The 18,820-nt window shown below is 39.6% G+C and overlaps 1 pseudogene; it reads left to right on the plus strand.

The window, feature by feature from the left end:
* Nucleotides 1-9,158: 9,158 nt before the first annotated feature.
* Nucleotides 9,159-13,342, plus strand: LOC120540216 (annotated as a pseudogene).
* The last annotated feature ends 5,478 nt before the right edge of the window (nucleotides 13,343-18,820 follow it).

Here is an 18,820-nt window from a genome sequence, read left to right on the forward strand (position 1 = left end):
AAATGAGACAGAAGTTAGCAGTGTGGATATCACTAGCAAAGGCCCACAAATGTTCTTCCAGGCCATGCCCCTTCCAATGTACTAAGTACTCCACTTTATTACATCTGCGATGTGTGTCTAAATCAGGTTGGATCTAGAACTCAATAAAACCATCTACCAAGATAAGAAGCAGAGGAGGTTTATTCACATAATAGGGGCTACGTCCAACTGGTTTCAACCTGGGAGATGGTTGATTAGGTGATTTTGGATCAACCAAAACTCAAAATCAAGAATTCAGAGCTGGTTTCTATTGCCAGTAGTCACAAAAACTAAAAATAACAAAACTGCTATTTAAATCAATCTCAGATAACTTAGGAATCCATGCAGAGAAAATGGTATTAAATAATAGTAAACTTTTCATAGAAACTTCTGATAGCAAAATAAATTGCACCACTGAATTCCTTGTGTCTGAAAATCTCTAACAAGAAATCAAACTTAATTGAACTGAATTTAAACCAAACCCTTTAATCTGAAAAGCAACATCTAGAAACAGCACATAACGCTAAAATGCCAAAAAACATCAAAATGAAGAGCTAATTAAACCAACAAGATTTATCATATTTAAAGAAGAAATGAAAGGGAATCCAGACAAGAAGAACAAGTAATTTAACACCCAAGCCCCCATCTGAGGCATCACTGGCTTACATCTCAGACAGCAAATGCAGTGCCAGTAGGCCCCCACCCCAATGGCTCAATAAAAAAAAAAATGCCTAACCTGAAAACAAAAAATGAAAAGTACAAAATAACAACCAAAGAAGAAGATATTAAATAAGAAACAATCCAATACAGCAAGAAAAAAAGAGCATCCAATAACAAACATCAAAAACTAATCAATAAAATCAACAGAAATACAGTAAGGACAAATAGAAGATTAAGGAAAGTCAGGGATGAAACTGCTGCTAAGGCATGACAGATGTTTTTCGGTCCATTTAAACAATCTTGAAACTTTTGTTAAGAATTGATCCAATACTCAGATGACAAGGCTTTGTGCACTGCCATGATGTCACAGGTCACATGATTCATATGTCATGTCTCTAAAAACAGCCACAGTAAATGTAAACAAATTGTCAGTTTCCATAAAAATTAAGTCACAAAATCCCAGCAACCAAAGCATAGAATTGTAAATGCATCCATTTTGTATGGTCGCAATGTAGCAGTTGCTATGAGTGGCATCAGGGTCACACTGACCATGTCATTGGGGGTCAAGGTATAAAAGTCTGTTCCATACAATTCTTGATATCTGAGAATGACCATGAAAATTCTTCTTCATTCTTCGTTGATTTTCTGGTTTAAAAGAATCCTTGCATTGTTCTCTGCCTTTGATTTTTGTTCACAACTCTCAGTTTTGACAAAAGATAGGGCAGATCTTCGGTTAAAGAATCTGGGCTTGGCTTTTGATTAATGTTTCATCTTTCTTGTTGACACTCTTTTATTGTTTGTTCTTGTACAGACAATAACACATTTGGAATAGATAGATAGATAGATAGATAGATAGATAGATAGATAGATAGATAGATAGATAGATAGATAGATAGATAGATAGATAGATAGATAGATAGATAGATAGATAGATAGATAGATACTTTATTAATCCCAAGGGAAAATGGAATGGTCATCTGTTGTAGGTATTCAGTAAAGAGTAAAACACATTTTTATGCCCAGTGGAAAGCAAAGGTGGTGATATCACCCAGGACCTCAAAAAACAAAACAAAGTACTAATGGATCAGCACATAACAGTCATCAGACGCAATAGTTTCAGTAATGAACTCTACAAAAATGGCCTCATGAATAGCCACATATGCCTCTTTTCCATTACATTCTTGAACTTGATTAAACCGGGCTATTCATTTTGTTTCCATCATCATTTTTCTATGTAGTTTCTTGGATCACACATAAAATGTCATGTCTCAATTGTGTTGTGATTGTGGTGTTGTTGTAAGTCAGGTCATAAGGTGTTTCAAAGGGATTAATTTATTTGATTGTTTTGATTGGTTGTAGTGCACGTCCCAGTGGCCTAACCAACTAGGACAAGCATTCATCCATGTGAACATAATTGTGAGAGAAATGTAGTAATTAGTTTGAGTCAGTTGGCATACCACAAAAAAATGGGTGGGTTAGTGTTCAAGGACAAGTACAAAAACAAGAAGGAAAAGAAAGAGTGATCACAATCTTTTTTGATGAGAGGTATTCATTGTCAGGAGAACAGGACATGCAGCACTTGCTCTGTTGGGCTACAAAAAGAGAGCAGAACCGATGGATGGTGTAGAGGCTCTGGATTGTTGATTTCTTAGAGTAAGCAAATGCGAGTGGAGAGAGACAGAAGGAACAATAATATTTTGTGAGAAGTTTTTGGATTGAAGTTGCTATTTATTTTGAATTTTATTGTGACACCATTTTGTTTGTAACGGATGCTGTCATTTTGGTTTTGAATTTCTACAAAGCAACAATTATCATGTGTCAAGGGGCTCATTTCATCTTCATGCCATGTGACATTATCAGCACAAGTGTATTGTTATGCCAAAACATGGCAGATGCGGCAGACCATGAAAGCACACAAAAAAGACCAGCAGATGACATTAGAAGTCAGTAAAAATACAGGGTTAAAATGAAAAGATTGCTACACCAAAACATGTAAACCAAAATATATACCAAAGTCAAAGTCTATAAGAGAAGCACAGTCAAACTGTCACTGTCAAAAATACTTAAGTAAGAGATGTATACTTAGAAAGAACACAGGGTTTTCTATTTTAAGAAATTATCCCCAATTGTCAACAGAAGATAGCAGACAGTGCCAGCTTATATATTGTCACACTGAGGATGTCTTGTCAGATCACCAACACCACCACTACCACCCCCCAATCTAGCATCAGAGCAACAACAGTCCTTTAAAAGAAACAAAATGGTGACACTGAAGATTTAAAAATATAATGATGACAATAATAGATGAAGATCCAACCAAAATGTACAAGAAATACAATGTCCAGCACCGTGGATACATTCTAAAACTTGTGCAGGTGCTTTAAGTAAAAGATCTTGCGACTGACTTGCTGACTTTTTGCTAGGAATTTCTGATATCTGAGTTTGATTTCTTGCATTACCTTTGACAGACATTATTGGTTCATTTTGGTGCTGAATGTCGCTTTGTTTTTATGGTAACATTTAATCCCACAATCTATTCTGCTGTCTAGCAGTCTGCCCCAAATGTCTACCTGTGGCAGTACAACGTTTTTCCTCTTCACAATGTGGAGCCAATTCCATCAAAGGAAAGGCTTCAATGATGCTACATTTATGTCACAATCATTGCCTGGCTTTAGCTTGTGTCATTATACAAGCCGATTTTACTTATGGCCCATTCCATTTCACATTGGCCTAAGAAAGTATTCAGACCATCACTTTCTGATCACTTCATTGTATTTTATATTTAATTTTAAATGGATAAATTTGCCATTTGTGCTTATCTATGTACACTCAATAAAGCATAATAACAAAGTGAAAACATGTTTTCAGAACTTTTATATAAAATCAGAAACTGAAATCTTTCTTTTCTCTAAGTATTCACACACTTAATTCAGTACTCTGTCAAAGCACCAATTACAGCTTCATGTCTTCTTGGTAAGTCTCACTTGAATTTGGACAGTTTATCTCCTTCTTTTGGCAGAGCCTCTTAAACTGCATTAGATTGGATGGGAAGTGTCTGTAAACTGCCATCTTTAGATCTCTCCAGAGATGTTCTATGGGGTTTAAGTCTGGACTTTAGCTGGAGATATTCAAGAACAGTCAGAGATTTGTCCCAAAGCCACTCTAGCATTGTCTTGGCTGTATGCTTTGTGTTATTGTCAAGCCAAAAGATTAAATATTACCCAGTCTGAGGTTGGGTGCAGTCTGGAACAGGTTTTCTTCAAGGACTCTCTTAAATTCTGACCAATCAACTGTCCCTGTTCCTGAGTATAACCTACACAGCATGATGCTGCCACCTCTATGCTTAACCATAGGGATGGTATTAGGTAGGTGATAAGCAGTATCTGGTCTTCAATAGAGAAAATGCTTGGAGTTTTGCCCAAAAAGTTCTATTTTTGACTCTTCAGACAAGAGAATTATTCTTCTCATGCTCTCAAGAGTCTTTTCAAGGTTATTTGGTAAACTCCAAGTGGGCTGTCATATGCCTTTTACTTAAGAATGACTTCTAGCCACTCCACCTTAAATGCTTGATGAGCTGGTCATCCTTCTGACAGGTTATCCCATCTCAGCAGGGGACTTCTAAGCTCTGTTTGAGTGACCACTGGATTTTTGTGGCCCTTTTTACTGGAGAACTCGGTTTGGCCGGATGGTCATATCCAAGAAGAAGAGTCCTGGTGGTTCTAAACATTTTACATTTCACAATTATTGAGGCCATGGTTTCCTTGAAGCACGCAAAGCTTTGGAAGCTTTAATACCCTTGCCTTGATCTATGCCTCACCACAATTTGATTGAAATCTGTCTGGACTTCATGGCTTAGTGTTTGTCCCAACATGCAGTGTGAATTGTGGGACCTCATAGGTGCAGGTGTGCATTTCCAAAAGATGTCCAGTCAATTCAGTTTCCAACAAGTGGACTCCAATCAAGTTCTAGACACATCTCAAGGAAAACTAAAGCAAAGGCAATGCACATCACCACAATTTGGAGTGACACAGCCAATGGCGTGAATACTTATATGAATGAGAGATTTCGGTTTTTGATTTTTAATGAATTTGCAAACGTTTTTGAAACCATATTTTCACTTTGTTATTACTGATTTTTTAATGTAGATTCATGGGCAAAAATGGCAAAGGTATCCATTAAAATTAAATCAACAATAAAAGAAAAGCGAAGGGGACTGAGTACTTCCTGAATCCACTGTATTTTGCTATATTAGCAATTAGTCAGACAAAGAAGGGTCCATGATATAGCAGCAAAGTAAACAATATACACCTCAGCTCTGCTGATAATAGTAATATTAGTGATGTTTGCTTTGCTGCCATCGCATAGTAGGATCTGACAATTAACCTAAACAAGGTAAAGGAAGTTTCTCTTATGAGTCAAAAATTGAATTTTCACATTGGGTGTAAGCTAGGTGATGGCCCAAGGGCATTAGGAACTGCAGTGATGTGATATTATTCCTTATGCTACCTTACAATAACTGAAGGGTATAGGAGAAGACATTGAATTGACTGGATGAGTTTGTTTTCCCATAAACTCATTTAAGACTGAAAAAAGCAGCCAGAAATAATGAGTTAATTTACAAATTAAAGGAGAAGTGTGAGTCGAACATTTCAATCAGATTGAATAAAATACAATCTTTTAAAACTATCATACTGCAGAATTAAGAGCACTGGTTTGACATTTTACTGAATTTGCAATGACCAAGTGTTTCCAAATTTTTCACCTATTAAGTGGTTTCCCTTGAAGCAGTTAGCATATAACAGGTTGGCCATTATCCATTTTTAAACACAAGCAAAGCTGAATGCCATCAACATAGAAAAGAATGTTACCTCTTCTAACTAAAAAGCATAAAAAATAATTCTGGACACAGCACTGATCCCTGAAGAAGTCTATATTTAACACAGTAATGAAAAAGCAATATCAGGATTTTTCCTGTATTGAAAACAGTTAATTTGAAACAAAAATGAATACAATGAGTGTCTTTCCATTTAGGGTTAATGCTACTTATTTTTTTATACTGTCATGCCAATTTGTCTTTCTATATTAAAGTCATTTCCTTTAAGCCAATACATCTTTAAGCTCCCACTGCTTCCACAAAAACTGACAAATACTAAGGGTATTAAAAGCCCCGAGCCCAATATCCATGACATCAGCCCACTATAAAAATACTATAATATGAGCGAGATAAGTAGCTATGGTTGTTTAGCAATCATGAAGGATTTGCTACTATGCATTATCTTGTCAGCGCAGAAGAATTTCTCACTGGAGGACACTAGTAAGAGACAAAAGCAGCTGCCTTGTGTGTAATTATTTTACAAATGAGTTTCATAGAGTCAGCCTTTTCATGGATTCATTTGGTAATTCTAAATCTTTGTCATTTTGATTATTGGTCTGGATGTTGTGATTGCATGGGAAGCATATATAATATTGTTTCTTTTTTCTTTTCCAGGCCCGCATTTCTGAGCCAAAATGATGATTAATAGTGTTTTGTGAAACTTGCATAAAATATAAAACTTGTTGCATTCTGATTTCCCTCACTCTATCATGCTTTAATGATCTTTCAGGATTCTCTGCTGACCTCCAATAGACCAGTTTCAATCTGAAAAAAATCCCTCACCATTATTTTATGCTAACCCTAAGGCACTTGTGCCAAATGACATGGCTCTAAGCCTACAGCCCTGTAATGAGCTGGCAAGTATGAAACTAGCAAGGCTCCTGTTCCATAGTATACCTTAAACAATATGTGTGCTGCAGGAAACAATTATGTTCATTGAGACTGCTCTATTGTTACTGACAGATAGTTTTCCCGGTATCTCATATGTTTAGGATTTATAGCACAAACTGTTTGTACCATAAACACTATTAATGATGACCAAGTACTGTGCCATGTAAATGGTAATTAATTTTCTTCAAAGCTAAAGGTTAGTGGGTTAATACGTCGGTACAGAGAAAATGACTAATGTGATGATGCCAACCTGATTAAGCTGATTTAATGGTTCATTGTGTCTCTTTGGGCTGTAAGTTGTGTCTTCCTCTAATGTAACATTTAATAGTGAATGTGTTGCATGGCTAGCAGATTAAACCTGTTATGATAGACACAGAGTGGCTCTGCTGGATGACAGCAGAGATCCTGTGTGCCTACCTTTTAATTTCTAGCCGCCCTCTTTGAAAAATCTGCTGATAAAATGTGAGAGAGCAACTGCTAGATGTTATTACCAACAGACCAGGGGCCTCATGCATAACATTGTTGTTATATATTGCTGAAATAAGTGGACCACGCAATCTATTCAGTTCTTCCTTAACTTAATTCACTCCTCTCCTTTTCCCTTTCTTTCCTCCTCCACCCCTTTCCTCACAGTGACCTCTACCTCCTGACTGATTACATCAATATCCCACAGCCGTGCATAGAATTCACACTATAACATGGCATAAGCACAAATGCGGAAATGTTCGCAATGCATAAATCTGTGTGAAATGTCAACTTCAATCTTGAAATTTCCACTTTAATTACATAGTTTATTTTGTCATTAAAGTAGAACATCATAAACTTCATCTTAAAATCGTTTAATTTACTAGTTTCTCAAATCCCATCATAACTAAAGTAGCACGTTAAATGCTTTGTTTTGGATTTGATCCTCTTTGTGCTCTATGTGTGTGAATCACTACGTGCTTCCGGGCTTTCTCTTCCTGAGTCCATTACATTCATAATATTACTGCTCTCTGAATAATTAAAATACTGAGACGTATACGTAATATAATTTTCATGATGATAGGAGTTAAAGTATGTTACAGTGATTGTTCCTGCCTCACGCAAGATGCTTGCTTTGCCGTGCACGACCTTCAATGACTTTATTGTTGCAGTACTGTCTCTTTCAAACATACTAACCTCCATTTCCTGTCCTTCCCTTTCTTTCTCCAAATACCCAATCGCCACACAATCAGCTCTGTAATTGACGTTAAGCCATCTGTAAGCTTAGAACGCCAATGTTCCTTCAAGGGGCGCTAGCTCCCTAGTTGGAATGAGTTCTTTTGTAATTGTGGCATTTTAAGTAATCTGAAACTATATACTGTAAATATAATGTGAAAAAGGCGATATCCCTCCCATAGTGATACGGCAGTAAAAATCACATAAGAGAAAATAACTTAGCTTTCTTTAATGACGATTTACACGGCATAACAGAAGAGGAAGCCATGACAACACTTTGCGTAGGATTTTCAGGATGGATAATGTTATCACCCATCCGTCCATCAGCTTCAAAGCATTTGGCTTCTGTCCAAGCCTTTTATACTGGTTCCTCCACATGCAGGCCCCCACATCAGCAAATAGTCCATTTCCAAACAAGGAAGGAAGATTTTGTGCTGACTTTTAACAGATGGCAAAATATTATACACCTGTCTTTAGGCTGACTATACATTCCTCCAGCCGTCTTTGTCTATCTTGTCCTATGCTTGGCTCTGCAATTCTAAATGCTGAGAGCCCCTGTGTGATAACTTTGGCCTGGCCTGTACATGTGAGTGGATTTATACAATAATTTTTGTACAGAGCACAGTGACATTAAACTTATATTCTGATTACAGCGGATTCTTCAAAACTTTTAATAAACATTGAAATATCTTCGTAGTACATGTGGTCACGTTTCGAAATTCTACGCATAACGGTCATAATGGTTGACAACGTTCACCATGTTGAACTTTCTTATTTATGGCCCCATCTTCACGAAATTTGTTAGGTGGCTTCCCGGTGCTAACCAAAACCGATGTACATACTTATTTCAGTGTTATTATGCCAAAGTCGGGCACCATATTTGTTGTATTATTAATCAGGCAGTTAATTAGGCAGACCGGGCAGCAAGGGACCTTGTGTTTTTGATTTTGCGAAGGGCTCAATGCTGTTAAGTCAACTCAGGAGTTGTAAGAGTGACTTGAAGTAACACCTGTCATTTCAAACAAGTTTAAAATAATAAATTCATAATTGAGAAAGTATTCTGACTGGTTATTAGAATATTACACTGGAAACGAGGTGGTTGAATCTTAAGAGATACTATTACAGAGGGTAATGGCGACATATGGGAAAATTTCTGAGTTTGATCCAGAGACGGATGTCTGGCAACAATATATAGAACGACTGGAATATTACTTTGAGGCCAATGACATTGCCGACAGCAAAAGGAGAGCAATATTTCTAAGTGCATGTGGCGGTAAATTGTACGGACTTTAAAGAGACTTATGTCAGCCCTCCAAACCGTCCAAACTCACATTTCCTCAAATTGTCTCTTTACTTATGGGTCATTTTGCCCCCAAACACAGCGTGATTGTTCAAAGATACAAATTTAATTCCAAAATGAGGAACGCTGGCCAGTCTGTGTCAGATTTTGTAGCTGAACTGCGAAGGGCATCTGAATTTTGTGAGTTTGGTGGCAATCTGGAGGACATGATACGAGATGGTATGTGGCATAAACGATGATCGAATGCAACGTCGGTTACTTGCAGAAACGGAACTTCCTTTGAAAAAGGCCATGGAAATTGCCTGGCTATGGAAGCAGCGGACAAAGATGTCGTGGCGTTACAACAGCAGCTGCAGATTGTAAGTACGGGAGACATTAAAGTGCATAAACTCCATACCTCTCAGACCAAGGAGAAGGACAGTGTTTCCTTTTTTTCTTTGCTTGGGCAAGCACAATAGTGTTCAGTGCCGTTTCATAACTGCAGTATGCAATTGGTGTCAATAGAGGGGGCACTTAGCGACGAAATGTTTAATCATAGTGCAACACGATGACAAACTAGAAAATAAGTTGACCAGAAAGGATAATACAGCTAATTTTCTGGAAGATGAAAAGAAGGGAAGTGAGGATGAAAAGGCATTCACACTGTATCAACTAACAAACAACAAAGTTTCACTATATAAAGTCACACTAGAAATAAATGGGCAAAACATTGAAATGGAAATTGACACAGGTGCATCGGTCACCATACTGAGTGAAGAGGCTGGAAGATGACTGGGAGCTGTCGAACTGCAGGAAGCTGATGTATCATTACGGACATATACTGGAGATTTGGTTCCTGTGTTAGGCAGACTACGAGCTCAAGTCAAATTCAAAGAACAGCAGAAGGAATTGCCACTGTTGATTGTGAGAGGTAATGGGGCAAATCTTATGGGCCGAGACTGGTTGAGAGAGATTAAGCTCAACTGGGGTGAAATATACAGAGTATATACTGCCCCTGAGACTTTGGAGTCAGTGTTGGAAAGACACAGAATGGTATTCAAGGAGGGACTAGGAACACGGGTGGGGACAGAGGCAAAGATTCATGTGGATGGGGAAGTTCAGCCTAGATTCTTCAAAGCCCGTCCATTGCCATACAGTTTGAAAGACAAAGTGGAAAAAGAATTACAGAGACTTCAGAGTGAGGGTATTATAGGACCTGTATGTTTTTCAGAGTGGGCTGCACCAATAGTACCTGTAGTAAAGGCTGATAGAACAATTTGTATATGTGGAGATTACAAGCTCACTCTGAACCAAATTTCCAGACTGGATAATTATCCAATTTCCAAAACAGAGTACTTATTGGCAGAGTTAGGAGGTGGTGAAAAATTTATGAAATTAGACCTCTCCCAGGCCTATCAACAATTAGTGTTAGAACCAGGGTCCCGCAAGTACACAACAATTAATACACATAAAGGATTGTTTCAGTATACGCGACTCCCATATGGAGTGTCATCCAGTCCTGGGATATTTTAGCTTCCTATAGAAAATATTCTACAAGGCATCCCTCAGGTAGTAGTACGAATTGATGATATTTTGATTATGGGAAAGGACAATAAATGTCATCTTGAACACCTTGATGAAGTACTGCCAAAGTTAGCTTCAGCAGAACTAAGAGTACATAAAGACAAATGTTTTTTCATGGCACCTGAAGTTGTTTACCTGGGATATAAAGTTGATCGCCACGGCATACACCCCGTACCAGATAAATTAGCAGCCATTAAGAAAGCACCACAACCTAGTAATCAGACACAGCTTAAAGCATTTTTGGGTTTACTTAATTATTACAATAGATTTCTACCAAATATGGCTACCACCTTGGAACCCTTACATCGACTGTTGCGCAAGGAAACTCAGTGGTGTTGGACAGCTATGGAAGAGAGGGATTTTCAGAAAGCCAAAGAAGCATTACAGTCTGATCAGTTATTAGTTCATTTTGAGGAGGGGAGGGAACTGTACCTGTCTTGTGACGCTTCACCTTATGGGGTGGGAGCAGTCCTCTCTCACAGGTGGGAAGATGGAACAGAAAGACCCATCGGTTATATGTCTTGTACACTGACTAAAGCTGAGAGGGGTTTTTCATAACTTGAAAAAGAAGCATTAGCCATAATCTTTGCCCTGAATAAGTTCCATCAGTACCTTTATGGCAAATCATTTGTAATTGTGACAGATCACAAGCCCTTGATAGGACTGTTTGGGGAACAGAAGGGGGTCCCACAGTTAGCAGCAGCATGCATTCAGCGCTGGGCATTGACTCTAGCTTCTTATGAATATACTTTAATGTATAAAGAAGGAATACGACAAGCCAATGCTGATGCTTTGAGTCACCTTCCACAAGGTAGAGAGAGTGAAGAAACCCCACAGGGAAGGAAGTCATCAGGCTGTTGGAGCATATGGACAGCACTCCAGTTTGTGCGTACCAGATTAAGACTTGGGCACAACGAGACCCGATATTGTCAGTGGTTTATCAGTGGGTGCTCAAAGGGAACTGGCCAAATAAACCTGTTGAGCTAACTTGGCAACCGTATATTCACAGGAAAGCAGAGCTGAGTGTGATGGATGGCTGCATACTGTTGGGGAGCCGGGTTGTAATACCTCCTCAGGGTAGAAAGACATTAATAAAAGAACTACATGAAGCACACCCAGGCATTAATCGAATAAAAGCTCTGGCACGCAGTTACCTTTGTTGGCCAAATATGGATAAAGAAATAGAGCTTGCAATCCATGAAAGTGTCAGTTGTCAAGAAAATCAGGCTTCTCCTGCAGGGGCCCCACTTCATCCTTGGGAGTGGCCTGAACAACCATGGGCTCGTCTTCATATGGATTTTTGTGGACCAGTGATAGGTAAGATGCTGTTGATTTGTGTAGATGCACATTCAAAATGGATAGAGGCCCACCCAATGCAATCCATCACATCGTTGGCCAATATGGAAAAGTTACGAAACATTTTTGCCACGCATGGCTTACCAAGAGTTGTAGTAACGGACAATGGAAACAGTTTTGTTAGTGCTGAAATGAACTATTTTTTTAAAAAATGAATGGCATTAGACATTGTGAACCCGTCCCGGACACAGACAGGCGGACATGTTGTTAAAATACCACCACACGTTTATTCACAAACAATATTTACAATAATTGGTCACTCAGACCCAGTCCGATGGTTACTAAGACCCAGTCACGTGCACAATACCCGAAACACAGTCCTGGCCACACAATGCCTTGTCTTCGGGCCGCCTCCACACTCTCTTCTTGCCTCGTCCTGCTTCCACCCGACTCCAGCCTTGAATGAAGGGAGACGGCCCCTTTTATACAGGACCCGGATGAGCCCCAGGTGTTCCCGGCATTCCTCCTCTAGCCACGCCCCAGCGTGGTAGAAGTGCCGGCTGTCCTCCCGGCAGCTCTCCGGGTGCCGTCCTAATTCTTCCCCCCAGCACTTCCTGGTGTGGCGGAAGTGCTGGGGTAACAGGTCCCCAAGGCACTGGGGCACCTCCTGGCGGTGACCACGGGCCCCTACAGGGTGGAGCTTCCATGCCTTGTACCTGTGGCCCCCAGAGCAACCAGGAAGGCGACCCCCACGTGATCCAGGGTGGGCACAGACCCACATCCGGTCCCTCATGGCGTCCCAGCCGGGTCATGGCCCCTGGCATCCCTGACAACATGTAACATCAGCCCCTTATCACCCAGCATCAAATGGTCTAGCCGAAAGAGCAGTACGGACAGTTAAAGAAGGCCTGCGGAAGTTAACAAGTGGGAAACTTGAAACTAGACTAGCACAGTTCTTGTTACGCTATAGGACAACACCACAGACAACCACAGGCATATTTCCTGGTGAGTTATTAATGAGGCGACAACTACAGACACATTTGGACTTAGTTAGTCCGAGACTGGGGGAAAGAGTGGCAGAGAAGCAAGTGAAAATGAAGAGTCACCATGACAGTCATGCAAAGGAGAAGACATTCTCAGTGGGACAGCCTGTCTATATTCATAATTTCCAGTCATCAGGGAAACGTTGGATGCGTGAGGCTGTGGTCAATCAGACTGGTCCTATTTCTTGGAGGGTGGAGACAAAGAATGGGCAGGTGGTGAAACGACACCAAGACCACTTCCGTCCCAGTTATGACCAACCTGGGGCACTACAGGCAATGCAACAAGATGACTTTTTGGTGCCGTTGGCAGGGGATCGTCAGAGAACAGAACAGGTAGAAGACAGGTCAGTAATTAACCCCCTTACTATGCCAGAACCTGAAGATGTGTCCAGTGGCCCACAGTTGGAGGACACAGACAGGGCAGAGACAGTTCCACCATTCCAAAGATATCCTGTTCGACTGAGGAAAACACCATCTTATTTAAAAGATTACTTTTGAACATGAACAGGATTATTTTAGTTCTACAGGAGGTTAGCAAAGCCAATATACTAGATAGAACACCAGAAGTGGATGAATGATGATTATTTATATTATTATTAAGGATATTGTTCTACAAACCGGATTCCAAAAAAGTTGGGACACTAAACAAATTGTGAATAAAAATTGAATGCAATGATGTGGAGGTGGCAATATTTTATTTGTAATAGAACGTAGATGACAGAACAAACGTTTAATCTGAGTAAATGTATCATTTTAAAGGAAAAATATGTTGATTCAAAATTTCACGCTGTCAACAAATCCCAAAAAAGTTGGGACAAGTAGCAATAAGAGGCTGGAAAAAGTAAATTTGAGCATAACGAAGAGCTGGAAGACCAATTAACACTAATTAGGTCAATTGGCAACATGATTGGGTATAAAAAGAGTTTCTCAGAGTGGCAGTGTCTCTCAGAAGCCAAGATGGGTAGAGGATCACCAATTCCCATAATGTTGCGCAGAAAGATAGTGGAGCAATATCAGAAAGGTGTTACCCAGCGAAAAATTGCAAAGACTTTGCATCTATCATCATCAACTGTGCATAACATCATCCGAAGATTCAGAGAATCTGGAACAATCTGGAACAATGCGTAAGGGTCAAGGCCGTAAAACCATACTGGATGCCCGTGATCTCTGGGCCCTTAAACGACACTGCACCACAAACAGGAATGCTACTGTAAAGGAAATCACAGAATGGGCTCAGGAATACTTCCAGAAACCATTGTCAGTGAACACAATCCACCGTGCCATCCGCCGTTGCCAGCTGAAACTCTACAGTGCAAAGAAGAAGCCATTTCTAAGCAAGATCCACAAGCTCAGGCGTTTCACTGGGCCAGGGATCATTTAAAATGGAGTATGACAAAATGGAAGACTGTTCTGTGGTCAGACGAGTCACGATTCGAAGTTCTTTTTGGAAATCTGGGACGCCATGTCATCCGGACCAAAGAGGACAAGGACAACCCAAGTTGTTATCAATGCTCAGTTCAGAAGCCTGCATCTCTGATGGTATGGGGTTGCATGAGTGCGTGTGGCATGGGCAGCTTGCATGTCTGGAAAGGCACCATCAATGCAGAAAAATATATTCAGGTTCTAGAACAACATATGCTCCCATCCAGACGTCATCTCTTTCAGGGAAGACCCTGCATTTTTCAACAAGATAATGCCAGACCACATTCTGCATCAATCACAACATCATGGCTGCGTAGGAGAAGGATCCGGGTACTGAAATGGCCAGTCTGCAGTCCAGATCTTTCACCTATAGAGAACATTTGGAGCATCATAAAGAGGAAGGTGCGACAAAGAAGGCCCAAGACGATTGAACAGTTAGAGGCCTGTATTAGACAAGAATGGGAGAGCATTCCTATTTCTAAACTTGAGAAACTGGTCTCCTCGGTCCCCAGACGTCTGTTGAGTGTTGTAAGAAGAAGGGGAGATGCCACACAGTGGTGAAAATGGCCTTGTCCCAATTTTTTTGGGATTTGTTGACACCATGAAATTCTGAATCAACATATTTTTCCCTTAAAATGATACATTTTCTCAGTTTAAACTTTTGTTCCATGATTTATGTTCTATTCTGAATAAAATATTAGAAGTTGGCACCTCCACATCATTGCATTCAGTTATTATTCACGATTTGTATAGTGTCCCAGGTTTTTTGGATTCCGGTTTGTAGTTCATTGGTATTATTATGTTTGTTTTTTTTTCTCAATTCAGTATTGTTGAGAGGTTAGAATTAATTTAAGGGGGGAGGTGTTGTATTATTAATCAGGCAGTTACTTAGGCAGACCGGGCAGCAAGGGACCTTGTGTTTTTGGTTTTGCAAAGGGCTCAATGCTGTTAAGTCAACTCAGGAGTTGTAAGAGTGACTTGAAGTAACACCTGTCACTTCCAACAAGTTTAAAATAATAAATTCACAATTGAGAAAGTATTCCGACTGGTTATTAGAATATTACAATATTGAACTTTCCAATGTCACTAATTCTCCAACTTCCCGTGTAGGTAGAAGGCTGAAATTTGGCAGGCTCATTCCTTACAACTTACTTACAAAAGTTATGCAGGTTTCATTTCAAAATTGTATGCATAACGGTCATAACGGTCAACAACGTCCGCCATGTTAAACTTTCTTATTTATGGCCCCATCTTCACGAAATTTGGTAGGTGGCTTCCCTGCGCTAACCGAAACCAATGTACGTACTTATTTCGGTGGTATGATGCCACTGTCTGCTGCCATATTGAACTTTTCAACGGTCTTTGTTACTTATGGGCCCATCTTCAAGAAATTTGGTACGCGGTTTCCCAATGCTAACTGAATCCTACTTACGTACATATATACCTCCATAGTCTGCAGCTCGGTCACGGTGTGAGGCGGCGTTGGGTCCCCCATCCCAGCACCTCCCACGTTGTTGGCTGCCTGCCTATATAAGGCCGTCCGTCGCTCTGGTCTCTACATTCCCTTCCTTGCTTTTCCACGGGATTCACATCTCCCTGCTGATAACTACAGCCTTTTTGTTTAATCCACGGCTTCTCCGCTGTTTTATTGTTCGTTTATTACGATTATAGTTATTGTGTAAGTATTTTAGACTTACTTTACATTGTTCAGGTACCCATTTCCTTTATCATTCCAAATGTACCCCCATTACCATGTCTATCGAGGTGATCACCATCGATCAAAGAACTGTCACTTACGGAGTGGTTTCCATGCCCGGAGATGCCGCCTGCCTTTTCCATTCTGTTTGTTACATATTGCACGGCCATATCAGGCTCACTCTTGATATCCGGAGGAACATTGTGTCTTATGTACTGAATGAATGGGACAGGTTCAAGGTGTGGACTGATGACGGTACAGGAGATGATTATACTACATAGGAGCACTATAAGAGTGAAATGCTTAAGCCCTTCCCTATGGTTCTGCATGTGAGTTGATGGCTGCCGCTGAATTGTTCGGTTGTCACTTTCAAGTGTACCGAAATGGCCAAATATTTTACACCTTTCGACAACTGCCAATGCCTCTTAAACATCTTAGATTCACAGGTGACGATTTCAGTAGTGGACACTTTGATGTTTATGAATGTTTAAACTCTCAAAAGCTGGATGTGATTTTATCAATGAAACCGGTTGTGTGCTTACAACGCTTGACAGATGGCAAATGTCACTTTAACACAACAAATCCTGCAAATACTGTCGTAATTGAAACAAACCATGAAACTCAAACCGATTATGACAGCAGCAATCCAAGCTGTGAGATTTGAGACAAGATTACTGTTCACATGGCCAACTGTACGTTGCATGCTCAAGAGTAAGCTCAGCACACAGCTTGGTCATATTACAACCGGCGGGCCGAACTGACAACATGGTATACAAAGAGATCCTTAACAAATAATTATTGGCATATTTTCCCTCAGTTTAAACAGGTTAAATTTTCTTCTTAATAAAAATTTTAATGCAGTACTTCGCCACTGTGAAGCGCGGGTATTTTGCTAGTATATATATATATATATATATATATATATATGACAGCAACACTCATAACAGTGACAAAACAATTACATTGACAATCATGTTACGTTATTTTTAAAATGTTTCCTTTTCTTTTTCATAACTTTTTTAACACACTACTTCTCCGCTGCGAAACGCGGGTATTTTTCTAGTCTATACTAATAAAAGGCAAAGCCCTCATTGACTGACTGACTGACTCACTCATTACTAATTCTCCAACTTCCCATGTAGGTGGAAGGCTGAAATTTGGCAGGCTCATTCCTTACAGCTTACTTACAAAAGATAAGCAGGTTTCATTTCGAAATTCTACGCGTAACGGTCATGACTGGAACCTACTTCGACCATATATATGGCCATAGCCGGCAGCTCCGTCGCCGTGTAAGACGGAGTTACGTGGGAGATGTGATGATGTGGGACGCAAGTACGTAGAGAACAAGGAAGAGTTCCAAAGAGCGCTGAACAAAAAAACGCATTACACAATTGAGAAGGCAGCAAAAGAATATAAAGTAAGTGACGCATACAAGCATATTCATGACTGCAGGTACTTTGGAAACAAAGCACGGTGTTAACCTAAAGTTTAAATTAAGTTCATATACAGGCTGCCGCTGGCGTTTGTCATGCCCACGACGCATACGATATTCGCAAGATACAAGTTTAATGAGAAGACGCAGGGTTTAAATGAGACTTTTGATCACTTTGTAACAGAGTTTAAATTGCTGGTATGCCAGGTCTGAGCTAACATTAAATAAGGCCATGGACATCGCGAGATCGCCCGAGATATTACAAGCACAGCTGAGAAGCTTTGATGCATGTACTCCGAGCGGCTAACGTAAACTGACTTTGCAGGACTTGGAAAGGTTAAATTAAGTTCATACACACGCTACCGCTAAATATTCGCAGGCAAATCCACAACTTAATACTGGGAATGCCTGTTAAACATCTTAAATTCACGAGCACCGATTTGGGTAGTGAGAACTTCGATGAGTGAAACCTGTTATCTTTACGACAGTTGACAAACACGGAATATAACTTGAACACAACTCATCCTCCAAATACGAACCTGATTGAAAGAAATAATGATAATCAAATCCTTGCTGACAGCAACACTCATAACAGTGACAAAACTATTACATTGGTATATATATATTAGTGGTGGGAATTTAAAGCATTAATTGTGATTAATTAATTTGAAAAAAATAACGTTTTAAAAAAAATTAAGCATTTAATCACACTTTGCATTCCAAGCAAAGGGGAACTTTTGTCAATGCTTGATTTTCTGGTACACCGATTACATACAAAAATACAATAGTCGGAAGAAAGCGCGTTGCTAGCACTGATCGGAGGCAAATTTCATTTCAAAAGACTACCCGACGGAAGCCTTGATAAAAGCGTGGTTTTGTGCAAACTGTGTAAAAAGGAGTTTGCATACCACCGAAGCACTTCAACCTTACGGTACCATCTAAATGCAAAACTTGTTGCAGCGAGCACGTGCTGAAAGACTATTTCAAGTAAAATTCAACAGCTTTATGACACTGAAAAGCAAGCAAAATTAGATGCATTACAGAAAGCGGACTTTGTGGCTCTTACTGGGGATCATTGGACTTCCGTGACCGTTAGTAATTCTAATTACATCTAATCACAAAATGTTCAATGATCACACTGTTTTAGCCTAATGTACAAAATAATTTTGGTTAAGGTTACTCAGATTTTAAAGGTGAAGCTGGTCAAATTACCTTTTATGTTTCTGACTTATTTTTTTAAGAAGAAAAACTGCACTTTATGTTGAAATTTTGGTTATTATTATTTAAAGACAATACCATTCTGAAAATGTACTTAAAGTACTTAAAATAATATAATGGAAGCTGTTATCTTTACAACGGTTGACAAACACGGAATGTAACTTGAACACAACACATCCTCCAAATACGAACCTGATTGAAAGAAATA

The sequence above is a fragment of the Polypterus senegalus genome, chromosome 1, assembly GCF_016835505.1.
Source record: "Polypterus senegalus isolate Bchr_013 chromosome 1, ASM1683550v1, whole genome shotgun sequence".
Classification (NCBI taxonomy): Eukaryota; Metazoa; Chordata; class Cladistia; order Polypteriformes; family Polypteridae; genus Polypterus; species Polypterus senegalus.